Source organism: Anser cygnoides, chromosome 2 (genome assembly GCF_040182565.1).
Source record: "Anser cygnoides isolate HZ-2024a breed goose chromosome 2, Taihu_goose_T2T_genome, whole genome shotgun sequence".
In the NCBI taxonomy this organism is placed as follows: domain Eukaryota; kingdom Metazoa; phylum Chordata; class Aves; order Anseriformes; family Anatidae; genus Anser; species Anser cygnoides.
In genome coordinates, this window is record NC_089874.1 from 141,716,927 (window position 1) to 141,730,686 (window position 13,760).

The following is a 13,760-nucleotide window of genomic DNA, read 5'->3' on the forward strand; positions in this document are numbered from 1 at the left end:
GCCCCGCGCCCTTCCCCCGGCAGCGCCGCGCAGGGCGGAGGCCCCGGCGGCGGGGGCGCGCGTCCCCGTCCCCCCGTCCCCCCCCCCCCCCCACCCGTCCCCTCACACGCCGCCGTTACCGCCCCGTCCCCTCACACGCCGCCATAGCCCCCCCGTCCCGTTTCCCCCCTCGCCCCGCCGTGGGGCCCCGTGCCCGCCTCAGGGCCGGGCCGCGCTGAGGCGAGGCGAGGGGAGGCGAGGCGGCGTCCCGCCCCCTCAGCCCCGGCCGCTGTCACTCCGCCAAGCCCGCCCGCCCCGGGGACGCCGCCGGGGTGTCGCCCCCTCCCTGCCCCTATCTCCGCCGCCCTTTTGTGTTTTGCCCCCTGTGGAAAACCAGTGTAAAAACCCCAAATTTGTCGCAAAGCACAACACCCCCGTTTCTGCTCCCGCACGGTGGCGGTGGGGGCACAAAATGGCCGGGGGCAGGTCCCCGGGGGGAGCTGCTGAGGGGCCCCACGGGACCCCCGGCCCCCTCAGGGAGCCCCGGGAGTGCTGAGGGGGTCCCGAGAGAGACCCTCGGCGGGCGGGGTCCGGCCCCTGCTCTGCCTGGGGAAGGGGCCTGAGGGTCCTGAGAACGTGCTGGGAAGGAGCGGGAGGAGTATGGGAACACTAAATGTTGGGAACGCTTTTTGTGTGTGAAACAAAATAAAATAAGGTGTTCAGGTCTGCATCCGCTTGGCTGCCTCGTTCTCTGCCTCAGCACGCTGCGTCCTGAGCTCTCCTGAGCTTGATTTTGGGCTTTGAGACGAGCAGGATCAGAAATAAGACCTCACTTCTGGCTGGGGCATCCGACGGGAAGCCACCGAGGCACCTGGACGCAAGCGTGGTGCCTCGCCGGCCTGAGCGAGGCAGCGGCTTCAGGATGCTGAGGTCTGCCACTGTCAGTGGAAGATGGAGAAAGCGACCTGATCTGTTCCCTGCAAATGGTCGGTGACAACAGAGGGGCCGGGGAGGTTTTCTCCTCGGGATTTGTACCGAAGCTGGCAGTGTCACGGAGCAGGAGCATCTCCGCTGGGAGAGGGAGATTCCCTCTCGTGGACTCGCTCCAGGCGCTCGTATTTATGGAGATTCCAGCGAGCACTCCACCCTATTCCTTTGCAGTGCGGGATCCAACACAAAAACCTTGCACGGCCGTCACGTGGCTGGTTACTGTATCTCAGCTGCGGAGCAGCGACTGGAAAACAAGCCGCAGCAGCTCTCCGAGCTGCTCCTGCTCCTCTCACAAACGCTTGCTCGACGAATCATTAAAAACAGCTCGTGCAGAAATAGCCAAAGCACGGGACGGACGGGTATTTGCGCGGACAGAGCCGTAAAAATCTCTTGGTAGGGCAGCATGTGGGAATAGCATAGGAAGACCGAGGTACTCGCTTCTCGGAAAGCAAGAGGAAGTTGTGAGTGTGTTTGTGCTCTTGACAAGTAACTGGTCAGGGCTAGGCTGGGACGGTACCACGGAAAACAGCGTGAACAGGTTCTCCTGCGAGCTCACCGCCTCCCGTGTTGTGCCTCGCAGCCTTTCCCGCACGTCTCTGTCTTTTCCAGGCACTTCTGGGGGAGCTTCTTGGCACGCTCCTCGTCTTCCTTTCTCCCTGCATTGGCAAAGGGGCTGGAGACTGGAAGTATGATAAAGTGGCCAGAACGGGGATTTTATTTCTAAATCTTCCAAACAATTATCCCGTGTTTTGACTGAATATCAGAAAGACTCTATTTCAAGCTCTGCATGACAAAATTGGTTTCCTAAGAACAGGGCTTTGTTTCATTTACCTTTAAAATTGTATCATGTAAAGAACTGCTCCATTTTCAGCGGTGACATTTTACCTATAGTACTGGCTTATGGCTCTGCTACTGCCCTTTCTCGTGGCCTAAGATGTGTGTTGAGGTTTGTCATAATATGACTTTTTCTCCTTGTTTTGTCCAGCAGCTACTGATATCTTGGATGTCGATTTACACTGGGAATTTTTTTTTTTAATTTTTTTATCTTTCTTAGCATTTCTAGTGCCTTCCATTTACTCCAACATTTAAAGAATTTCACTCACTTGCCCGTGGAATATTGTTGGGATGCTTGAGAGAGGAGCTAAGAATAGCAGAGCACGGAGACTGGTGGGCAACACCAGGTAGAGCAAAGCTCACCAGGCTTTGCTAGCTGTGTCAGGTGAGAAGATCACTGTTGCTTAATTTAAACCTGATGAAGAACATAACCTTCCTTTTTTATTTCCCCAGTGACACTTTGTTGCAGGAGGCAGATACAGAGGAATTCATTTTTGTAACAAGCACGGTAAGGCTCAGGTTCATAATGTATTCCAATACACAATGCTTCTTCATCTTATCTGTTTTTATTTTTTATCATTATTTTCCACTTTAGGAAGCTATAGGAGGAGAGCTTGAGAGCTGTACTTGAACACAGATGGTATGATGGCACAGCATTTGCTGCAACTTGCTTCAAGTTATGTTACAGAGTTCATTTTTAACATAAGCTTTAAACCTTTATTTTGTAGAAAAGTCTCATTGAAATGGCAGCTACCCAAATATAGACTATACATTTTCAGAGGTACTTGGATGTTTTGTGGTAACGTGGTGAAAGATGAACTGATACGAGAAAATAGAATAATCCTTACAAGTGCACAAAAATCCACGCTGGAGTGTGTGTTAGATGAAGCACAGGTATGCATCGCTTCCTGATACCTCCAGGAAACACAGGGGAACCGCTTGTGAAGTAGGCTGCAATATTGTAGGTAGTGTTAATAGGTTTGTGGAAGGAAAACATCAGCCTTTCCATTCACTTCTTTCCATTATTTCTGTTTTTGGAGCGAATGGAACGTCTCCTGCAACAACCCTAATTGCCACTAACCATAGTTTTTGTTTGCTAACAGCCCCATATGTCAATAGACTCTGCACTCGTTCTCCTTTAAGTAAGCTATTTTTGCCAAACACCATTTCCACTTCTCTGGATTTTACGAACGCTGCCATTTGAAACAGATCCAAGGAATTAGACATTACTCACCTTTGCATATGCCGTCTCCTGAACAGATACTCTCCTGCTGTCTTCTATTCTTATATTTCCTGCACTTTTCCCCCAGTGTGGAATGTTATATTTTGTCTTGCTTACTGCAGCTTTGACCAAGGAACTCAGCCTCTTAAAAAGATAGGCTTTAAGCAGTTTCCCTTTCCTTCAAATGCATTTTCTGTGCTGCTTTCCCCACGGCTTTTTGTTCGATGACTTGCACTTTCACTATCTCAGACTGTCAGGCATACTTGTCAACAGCGAGGAGCAAAAACTCATTTGTAGAGTTAGACACATTAGCATATAAAAGTATATATATGTGTGTTTATTTACAGTGCTTCTCACTTCACTTGCTTCTTGAGAGAGGAAGAAATGGAGTGGGAAAAAAATGAAAACGGCCCCAGATGTCTTTTATTCTCCCTCGAGCACAGCATTTAGTTCTTTCTTCTTCCCTCTCATCGTTTATCCTTTAAGTGCTAGTTATTCTCCCCTGCGCCTAACCATAACCGACAAAGTGGATGGGTGGTTACGGGAGGGTTATCCGCTCGCTGGAAGAGGACAGCAGGAATTTTGGGGGAGGTTACCCTCACACAGGCCAGGGAAAGCAGTCCAGGAAGTCAGTAGGAATAGCTCTTAAAGGTCGGTGAATGCTGTCAGGAACTGGGAGGCAGAGCGTTGCTCGATCCTGGTGCTAACCAGGAGGCGGCCGCTGCTGCTGCTAGAAAATGGACATGTTCTGATTGCCTGTTTTTTCCTGGGAACAGGAAAATGAGGAAAGGCAGCCTAGCAAAGGGCATTTCTCTGGAGACCAGGAGATGATTCGGCAAATCTACGGCCTACGGGGGGAGAAAGAAGAGATGGCAGCTCTGTCGTGTGGTGTCCTGCCGTCAGGAGCCACTTTTCTGAAGGCTGCTTGCTCACAACCCTAGCTGTTGTGAATTTGTTTCATACTTTTCTGCACCAATTCTCAGGTTATTATGTTGTATATACGAGTATCCTTATGTAGTCTTTTTGAGCTTCTGCAGGGCTTTGAGCTCCTTGCCCCCCACTTAGCAAGATCTTCAGAGTATTACCACCTTTCTGGAATAAAACTTTCATCAAAATTTAAAGGAATCTGTCCTAGCTGCCTTCGTGTCTTTCCTTGGCCACAACCTCTGATTTACAAGTCAGACTTCAAGCTTTGCTGATAGCATAGTGGACGAGATATTTCCTCTCTTGTGTAGTCTGATTGGGGTCTTGAATAAGCTGACACACTTTGTTCTCAGGACATTCTTGTAGATTGACCAAACAGAGACCTTACTGAAGGAAGGATACATTTTAGACTTTCCATTTTGTTCCTTTTTTTTTTTTTTTTTTTTTTCCACAGTGGTCTAAAATGAGTCAGATTCTGACTCCGTGTCAGGTGCCAGTGATAAAAAATATAAATTGTGGATAAGGCTGCTATTTTCTGCCACTGAATGGAAAGTAGTCAGAGCTGCTGGGTCTTAAAAGCCCTTTCTCTCTGCTTCCTCAAAGATGTGCTGAGAACCTTCTCTAAATTTCTCACCTTTTCATCCATAGTCCATTTTTATTAAAAATGACACATCTAGCTGAAGAATCAAAGTGAGTCCTGATTCAGTAACCCTGTACACAGGAGTTAAATTCTCAGGTGATTTTGGATATGGACTGGTTCAAATGCATATATTAGAGAGAGTTAGCGCCTGATTGCGAGTGTCCTGAAAGAGGAATCCTGAGATTCTGCTGCCAGGAAAAGGCAAATGTCATTCTCACAAAAATAAAATATTTAAAAAAAAAATATTTTTAAACATTTTGTCACAAAAGTGATGTGTATACAAGAAGGATGTCAGAATACCACCAAATAAATGGCATAGAGCAGGTAAATTATAAGTTAGCACGTTCCTTGATTCTGAAAAAAAAAAGTGATGCAAAACGGCAACTTCCTTCACAGAACTTGTCGCCAAATGACAAAGATAAATTGACGCTGCTCTTTACTTCCTACTGACCTTTCTGAGAAAGGAAGCTAAATGCTGCTCTTCCTTGTTTAGAAAAAGTTCCAGCAAGGTATGAAAGACTGTAAGTTTGCACAGATGTCACTAGAAGCTGAATTTAATCTAAAGAACTTTGATTTCTGACATTCAGTGCATGACATGGCGGAGAACACCAGAACCTGGCTGTATTTAAAGTTCTGTGATACATTTCAGTACCGAGTTAGATGCGAGTTAGCTTGAGAGGTCTGGATGTTGTGTATAAAATGGAGCTCCGTGGATGGATCTCATTTGATTTCTTTCCTTTTAGTGTTTGAATGTGTCTGCAACATTTGAGCACCTATGTATTGAGAAGAAAATGAGCAAATTCTTGAATTGCTGAAAGCTCATTTTCAGAACGGGCAACTTGGCATGGCTTTGGGTATATTTACTTTCCCATGGAAAATTCATCCTATTTCTGTGTTGTACCTGATTTGATTTTGCAAAATTAAATGCAAACTGAAAAGCTATGCGGAAGAATAAAGTTCAGCACTCGAATAAGATTGATTAATCAGACTATTTTGAGAAGCAGCTAAGGAGCGTTTTAGGGATGCTGCTGCAGTTATCAGAACTGTGAAGAAATCAAATGAAATATCCCCAACCATCAGCACAAGAAGGAGACTTAACGTGAGTGTTTAAAGACACTTGGCTAGACAGAGGCCTGCAAGTGGAATATATATGGTTTATGTCTTGTGATTTTATTATATTTTCATTCTTAACCGATTGTCCAATGCTGAGGTATTTATGTCTTCCAAAGACGTATTGAATGAGTGTATCAGATAAGTTTTCTTCTCCATTTCTCCCTACAGGAGACAAGATGGATGATACTGAAATGGGCATGCTTTGTCCTGAGATGTGCTCAGGCCCCCGTCAGCTGAGAGCACCGACTGAACCTGGGTCCTCCAGGGCTGAAGGTACGGGTTGGAGTGAAGTTAATACAGTGCTGATAAATTCACCATTCATCGGTCTTATCCTGGTACTCTACACAGTCCTGAATTACACCCTGAATTACTAAATCCTGAGTAATTCGGTTGGTCTATAACTGAAAACAGTTCTTTTCTTTTTGCAAACAATAGCCACGGGGATTTGGGAACTTGGAACTCTCCTTAGCTTGTATTCATTTCCTTTATGTGTAACCGTTCTTGAGTGAGCGAGATAATACATAAGAAGTGTTACCAGAAGAGACAGGATGTCTTGAAGCAGACTTGAGACTAACATCATTCTATTATACCTACTTTGATTTATTTTTGGACTTATTTTTTATTTATTTGAGCTTACTAGCTGATGTTATTTTAACACTGATTGTCAGGAAAAAGGTTCTGTAATGTCTTGTTTCACATCTGTTCTGTCACTAAATTTCAGACCTCCTTGTCTTGTAAGCGTTTATTCTGAACTAATTTGTCTGATATTTTTAAAACGATAAATTATTTACTATATTTACATTCTTTAGAAATAGATAACAAGCTGCTACAGTTGAAGGCATCAGAAAAAATGCTAAGGTGTGCTCGTAGTTTGTATATATGTAAGTTGCCAGTTTCATAAGGTATGGCCTGAGGATTTCCAAAGGACCTCAAAACCAAAGTAGCATAGCTAGTATATGATAGATACAAACTCTCACTAAAACCATGATCAACGGGTAATTTGTTGAACCTGGATTTTTAAAAGGTATTCCAAGGAATTACTAACACAGTGAATTTTGTATTTGGTTATCATTATACTTAAAAATGGAACGATACAGTACCTCAAAGATGATTTTATGAGGTGGTCTTAGCAACCACAATTTCTAGAGCAGAAAAGTCCATCTCAATAAACTCTTACTGTTACCTGAGTGGTTCAACAGAGGTATGGATAAAGGAGAATTTACTAATATATTTTATTTAGATTTTCACAAACCTTAGGTGAAACTAACAAGCTACTAAGGAAATTCAGAATGTAGTTTTACAAGGGAAACTTGGGCCCCAAAATATGTATTTAAGCAACTTTATTCATGTTATAGGCATTAATAGCATTTTTAACCTTGAAGGTTTGCTTAATGCTGTAGGAACTTGCATTTTCCACTGGTAAAATCTCTTAGTTCCCTTGTTTTTGCTGCTGAGCATGTGCAAAACCATCTTGACAGCTCCAGGCTGCTAAGCCCCAAAGAAATACACAAAATAAGCATTTTCTAGCAAGTTTCCTCTCAACTGCTTGTCAACTTCAGTTTTGCATCCCAGCAACCAATTTCAACTCATTTTGTTTTATACTGACTACATTTATCACAATTTATTTTATATTCTTGATAGGATATTGAAAGAGGCTCTCAGGGCCACAGATTGCTGCTGAAATGTTAGACAACATTTGGCACGAACAGGATCAGAAATTAAAAACTGGCATTTTTTTAGCCTGGTTGCCTTTGAAACGAAGTTTATAGGATTGTGTTGTTTATCTCTCTGTACATTCAGCAAATCCCCTTAAAAACTTTGGGACCCGATTTCAACCAAATTTGAAAGATGAAATCTCAAGATAAATAAGGTTTGTGAAAAACTGCAGCTGTACAGAGGACAAGGAGCATAATTAAACGCCTGCACTATGGAAAAGGCAGGTGGAAGCCAGCCTTTTATAGCAGTTGAGAGCAGCCAGACAGCCAGAGCATGCTCAAAGATTTTGATTGAGCATAGCATGTGGCCTACATAGAGGGTGGGTTTCGGAAGATAACCTGAGGTTATTAGGGCAAAGGAGATTTTAGGAGACAACACAAGACTGTGAAAACAATCAATCAAATCCTACTTTGTTTGTTTTATTTCTTGCAGAGCAACTCGACTCTCTTGTCCTGCCTCTTCTTCCTCCTTTCCACCCTGAACAGCTGCTTTCCTCCCAGAATTTTGGGAGTCTGTTACTATCTTTGTATTCCCCTTGCTCTCCTGGCGCAGTATCAATTCATGTAACTTAACAGGCATACAAATTTTGTCTGATTTAGTAATGAGGTCTCAGGTGTACCCTGTCGGGAGCCAGTTAATGGCTCTTTCTTCATCCAAAAAGTTCAGCCAGGCTGTTAGGATGTGCTCATGTCAAGAGCTGTACCAAAACTAATTGGTACTGACCCCTTTCCATCCTGACTGGAGAATCTCCTGCTTTGGTACGTATACTCACCAAATATTTGTGGATTCTTACTGTGCCCCCTGCCAGCTACCCAACGTTTTAAAGACCCAGTCCTGTGTGGTGGGACTAGTGAACCTAGTTTAAAAGGAGCTAACTAGAACTAAGCAAATGCTTTTAAAAATATCTATACACACATATCAAATAGTATATCCAACCTACGTCACAAGGTTTTTAGAATATTCCTATACAGTATGGAGGCTTAAGGATGTGCTGCAGGGTCTTTAATGTTCTATAAAACAGTGTGAGAGTTGTATATTTCACAAATTAGCTTAACTGGAGAAACAAATTACTTGCCTCCTTTTTGTCTTTTCTCTCAGATTCTACCTCAAGATGGGTACCTTATCAGGAAGAGAAAGTTTTTGTAGATCTTCTCCGGTCAGTTGTCTGAACAGGATGACCCAACTGTGCTGGTGTCAAAACAAAGAATACATACGCACATAGCACTGTGCTGTGATAAAAACTGCTCTTCTGCACAGTGTCCCAGCTTGTGAAACCTGTCTGGTTTTGCATAATAGATAAGCCTCAGGAAGTATAAAATTAGTGGGAGTGCTTGCAGTGTGGCCAAGTTACAGTTTTACAGTCGTTTAAAGGTCAGCAGCAAATCGACATCTACACCCAGTCCTGCAGGATAAGGTTTTGTAGGGACAAAGCTCTCAGGCAAATACCTGCATCATTTGCCTACGGCCATACAGAAAATCCCAGGCTGAAGAAGGGACTGAGATCCTACCCTGTCACATGCAGGCCATGGCCAGCGTTACCAAGCCAATCTTTCTCATCATTTACCTAGCACAGACTTTGAAACCTAAGCCTTGAGGAGAAATTTTTGAAGAAAAAACTCCAGGCCTGAGGTCTCAGAGGGCAGCTATTCTTTTTCCCCATAACTTCTGGATTCTCTCTCTCTCTCTTTTAAAATTTATTTATTACTTAACTTGAAAACGAGTTTTGTATGAGAAGAAAGTTAAATTGCTGAAGGAGACTAACAAGTTTATGGATGCTATTATCTCCCAAATAGTTAATGTCTCACTTCTCAGTTAAACATTTATTTTTTCAAACTTGTTTTCAGCCATTCTAATAGGCTTCTGGCTAGGTTAATTAAGAGTGCAACTAAGCTGAAACCAAATGATCTCTGTGATAGGATAGGCAGCATGCAGGCAGCAGTAACAGCAGTACATGAATTTCTGAATGCTGTGAATGCCTCTGAACTTCGCCAACAGGTGAGTTGATCAGCTCTCATTCTTCTCTCACAAGAAAAATATCACCGTAGCTGGTTACAGCTCATGCCTGCAAATGCAAAAAGCTGCATAGAGACAACGGTGTACAAGGAAGACTTGCTAGGCCATGGATTGAGATCCTTACCAATGTCAAATAAAAACTCGTAATCAGAGAGGTTGGGTGCTCTTCTAAGGAAAATCTGGATTTTTTCGCCAATGTGCAATGATAGGTGGAGGGACAAGATTTGATGGAAAACATCTAAACCCCAAAACCTAGTGTAAAAAATGTTCCACCTGCTGTGAAAACAAACATCAAGGAGGTTAATAAGAGAAGTCTGAAGCATTTCTATGTTCAGAATTTGGCTGAACAAAGAGAAGCAGTAAAAATCACAACTACAGGTGAAATCCATAGGTGGTCTTACAGAATGGAAAGATCTGAACTGCATCCTGCAAATGCCGGAAAGCAGAGGCACACAGAGGGGTTAACAGGCAGATCATGAGACAAGGTGGAGATCTGGAAGAGCTACGGCTGATGTGCAGGCAAGAGGTCCTTGAAATGTCCTGTGCTCCATGGAGCACGCTTAAATCCACAGGTCAGTGCTGTGTACGCTACAGCTACTCAGCACCAAACAAGGAGCTCTCCAGACCACTTATTTTCTCCATCTCCCTCTGTATCTCTACAGATACAGGTGATGAAGCAAACGTGGTTAAGAGTTTGCTTTCTGCTGGAAGTTTCAAGCTACTGTGCGCGTGTACTTGATCTGCAATACGAGGCCTACCCCTGAAACAGGCAGGGATGACTCAGGGAAGCCTTTTCCTTCTGATTCTCAGGTAGAAGCTAGGCTGTCATACCTGTACCTCAGCTGTCAACTGAGAAGCCTTTACTGGCACTTGCGCAGTGTGCCACTCCCAGGGAGATTTGGGAGTTTGCTAGGCATGTTCTGCAGTCCCTGGCACCGCTCCTACATTCACAGAGCGTTTTACATCTCCAGCATATCACCTCTACAGGTATGTAAGACACAGCAGCTCAAGGGGGACGTTCAGAGAGCTCTGCCGGGCTTTCCTCTGGATATTCAGGGCACTAAAGCACCCTTTGTCTATGCCTTGGTGCTTTAGCACCAACCAAAAAATCCCCCCCCTTACCCCCCATCATGATCTTCCTCCCGCAGAGCAGCCTTGCTGGTGATTTTGGCCTGCTCCTCCCTTCCCCAGCACTCCCCAGCGAGCTTCTTGCTCTGACAAATTCTCCCTTGGCAACAACAGCTGCTGCCGGGTCCCTCCCCGTCTGTGGTCACGGCTACTGGGGTGTGAAGCGCTCTGCCCACCTGAGTCAGAAACGCTCAGCGGCTCTGCTGACAGCGTAGCAAAGGGCAAGTCAGCGGAGGGATCGTGCTCAGCCCTCCGCACCGGCTCGGCAGCAAAGGCTGGGCGTGAGGATTGCTGGCCCGAACGCTGCAAATTCTCAAATTATTCTTCTTATTGTTTTTCAGTTCTAACAGCCCTGCAGAGCAGTTCGAATTTACGAATCCATCCCACACGTATTTTCAAACTACCTTCTCTCCAGAGAAGAAATTACCAAAATAAAAACGTTTCTCCACCTAAAAAATGAGCTAGCGTTATGTCTGGGGAGTCGAAAAGAATCCCCAAATTAGGTTACAAACAGATGCTGTGTGTTTTTTTGATTACAGTTGTTCTAACTGAATATGTTTGCAGATCTGTAAATGTTCAAAGGGATTTAAAAATAAAGAAGGCACTTTTTTTTTTTTTTTTTTTCCTTCCAGAGCCTTAAAATTTAAATTCTATCTCCATGCTGGCTAGAAAGCTTTTGCTTCTGCTTGTTTTTTACTGAGCTTCCTAAGGAAGATGCTGTTTTTCTTCGCTTTTTGAAGGGAGAGACTTCAATTAATCTCTTTGAAACGTTTTCGGAGAAGGCTGGCTGCTGAGTCCACAGAAGCATTGATACTGCAGACGCTGTGCTCGGGAGAAGCGCAGAACTGGTGGGTGCTCGTTCTGCAGCCCACCCGTTGTTTTACACGTGCGTGGGGCATTTTTCCTCGACCGAGTGCCTGTGCTCCTCTAGCGCTACACCTGCTGCACCTTCCTTCGAGCACACGTTCCTTAATGTCAAGTGAGCAGCCTCGCGCAGTTGGCTGGCTGCAGTGCTGAAGGGAATGCCTCTTAGCAGGTTGGGTGGGGGGCATTAATGTGTGTTTTTCTCATGGAAATGAAAACAGCAGGCTTCTGCATCTCTTTGTTTCTTCCCATCTGGTTTTTGTGATGAGTTAAGGTTTGATTTATTATCTGTACGTTGGTCTCAGCTTTCCACCATACCGCTCACTGCTGCAGGGAAGGTGCTAGGGAGCCCTGATCCTCCTCAGAAAGGTAACGGAGCTTATTTATTTTACCCAGTAGCGATCGCTGGATAAGGCACAGCAGCAGCCCTTGGGGCACGGAGCAGAACCAGGTCTCCTGGCTCTCAGTTGCAGCCCTGCCCAGCAGCCATGATTGCTCTCAGGATCAATGCTCTGCTGTCCATTTTTGCACAAATATGACGACATTTTAGCAGGAGCTAAAGGTTTCCTTGTGGAAACTGGTAGCAAGTGTGTACCCTGAAGAAACGGGTTTGTCTTCTTTAAGATGAATTGAATTTGGGTCTCCCATGTCCTGGGTGAATGCTCTTTCCACTGAAGTGCTGAGTTAAGGTGACGGGGAAGAGGAGATAGGAAACTTGGTTCACAGTTTGGAAGGAAAACATGACAATTGCTTGCTCTTCTCCCAGCTCATCTTCAGGAGAAACATCTGGCTTGTAACAACAGGCAAAGAGAGATCCTTCCCTGACACCCGGATGCAGGCAGGGCTGAGGATGCACCGCTGGCTGTGGCCACACCTGAGGACATCGTGCAGGGGCCCTGGCAGCAGCAGCGCCTTCAGGAGACTTCTGGCAGGGCTCTGACGGGGCTGCATCACGCACAGAAAGTGGAAGGCACCAGTCTACATGAGCCTGTCCTGGGGAAGCACCAAAATCTTGCCAGAACTCGATACGAGGTGGGTGGGGAGGAAAGGGAGGTTTCCATGTTTAACGCCGAGACAACATGCATATTTACAAGCCTCCATGTTCGCAGTTTTTCTTCCTGCGCTCTGCATAAACAGGAACCTGCTCCAGTTCGACGGCGGCCGCATATGGGATGGGCTGCGGGTTGTTATTGTTATTGCCATAACACTTGGGTGGAGAGATGTCAACCTGTACCGGGACCCAGTTAGGCTATAAACACAGCAGGCTGGAGTCCCTTGGAGAAGCAGAGAGATAGATGACTTGCTTGCAGCTAAACATAAGTCAGTGGCAAAAAATAGTACTGATCTCTGGGCTGAAAAGCCAGCGTGGGATCAACCCTTTTTGTCTCATGCTTCCTGCAGCTTGCAGACGGATGTGGATACGTAGGGCTGAACTGGGATCTGTTAGATCTAATTAAGCCCTAATTATAATACATTAAACAATTAAAATAATGAAGATCAGGCACAATCAGATCTCAAAACAAAGAGATTTAGCAAGATTAGATGTTTAAAACTGTACAGATGATGCTGCTAATCTTGGAGGAGATCCAACATAAACAATACAATATCCAGCCAGCTGGGAAGACAGCAAACTAGAGGTAATATCAGGTTCCCAGCACAAAGCGTGAGGGGGTAGGTGGATTTTCCCCCTCCATTATCCTGCTATATGTTTAGACAAAAGCAAAATACTGTATATATCAAAAAATGTATATGCGTGCACACATAACATGATGCATGTGAATGATGGAAATTTATGGGCTTCGAGGAGGCAGGGAACTCACAGCTTTAAATGCTTGGTAAATTATACATGTTGCTGTACTTCTCATTTATGCTTTTAAGAGTTATGTGGTTAGTTATTTATAGTAACTTTAGCCCTGAGGAAGCTGGCTTTGACTGACAACTCTGGGAGCAGAAGGTGTTCTTTGTCCATAAAACAGGTTTGGGAGATGAGAGGGGACCTTGGGCCCCACGCTCATTCCTTTCCTGGCCTCTCCAGGGATCTCATCACCACTTTTTATCAGCAGCAATGCATTTATGTCGCTTTGTCACTTGTGAGAAAAACCTGCCGTGTTGTTTGTGTGAAGCCAGGCTCCCCCCCCCCCGCCCCGAAACCCTAAGTTGGTGGAAGATCCTGGAGCTGGGCACAAAGCCACGGGCAGGGAGTGCTGCAAAATGCCCTGAAGCTGTTTGTTGGAGGCAGAGCGTGGGGAAGAGCGATATGTAACAACTGGTAATGGAAGGGCAGGTAAATGTGACCAAAGGCCTGTCCTGCAGTTCACAGGTAGAACGACTTCACCA

At 45.1% G+C, this 13,760-nt stretch overlaps 1 long non-coding RNA gene across 12 annotated transcripts; it reads left to right on the plus strand.

Annotated features, from left to right (window-relative positions):
• Positions 1-94: 94 nt before the first annotated feature.
• On the plus strand, positions 95-12,519 carry LOC106035276 (uncharacterized). 12 transcript variants are annotated; one of them, XR_010828732.1, is made up of 6 exons: positions 95-2,311; positions 2,399-5,098; positions 5,871-5,975; positions 8,517-10,418; positions 11,300-11,407; positions 12,190-12,519. It is a non-coding gene; the product is annotated as an uncharacterized lncRNA (long non-coding RNA). The 12 variants fall into 12 exon arrangements; XR_010828736.1 differs by lacking the exon at positions 2,399-5,098 and having other exon boundaries at positions 99-2,311; positions 8,517-9,413; positions 10,242-10,418; XR_010828738.1 differs by lacking the exon at positions 2,399-5,098 and having other exon boundaries at positions 100-2,150; positions 2,257-2,311.
• Positions 12,520-13,760: the final 1,241 nt, after the last annotated feature.